General features: G+C 30.2%; 1 long non-coding RNA gene across 1 annotated transcript in view; it reads right to left on the bottom strand.

Annotated features, from left to right (window-relative positions):
• The window catches only part of LOC119587130, a 132841-nt gene that overhangs the window by 100005 nt on the left and 32363 nt on the right, over positions 1 to 473 (bottom strand). The gene's annotated exons all lie outside the window — the stretch shown is intronic.

Genomic DNA, 473 nt, shown 5'->3' with positions numbered 1-473 from the left:
CACAGACAGTAGACAGTAGAAGTAATTTATATAGATGTATTAATAGTACTAAAGGTGGTAATATTGATATTACCACTTATTAAGTATTATCAATACTAACTGTAACACTGATAGCAATCGTAGTAGCAGTAGTAGAAGTGTTCATAATGAATTGTTTTTACCATCATTATCAGTATTATCACATTTTATAGTAATATTACAACACTATAACAAGGTGAACGAAGCACTGAAAATATAGATATCGACGCCATAAAATTCTTTTTAAGTCACACACTTTGTGAAACGACGTTTATAAGATTTGCATATATTACCGACAACATTGTCAAGTGGCACGCTAAAAAGGGGGAACTAGTACTTTATATGATAATATTTTTACCCGTATGAAGACAAGAAATGTTTTCGTATGCAAAATTATTCATATGTTATAATCTTCCATCACTGCACTAGTATATTTGTTGATTGCATGGACATCT

Source organism: Penaeus monodon, chromosome 22 (assembly GCF_015228065.2).
Source record: "Penaeus monodon isolate SGIC_2016 chromosome 22, NSTDA_Pmon_1, whole genome shotgun sequence".
Lineage (NCBI taxonomy): Eukaryota > Metazoa > Arthropoda > Malacostraca > Decapoda > Penaeidae > Penaeus > Penaeus monodon.
This window is presented reverse-complemented; position numbering and strand designations above follow the sequence as displayed.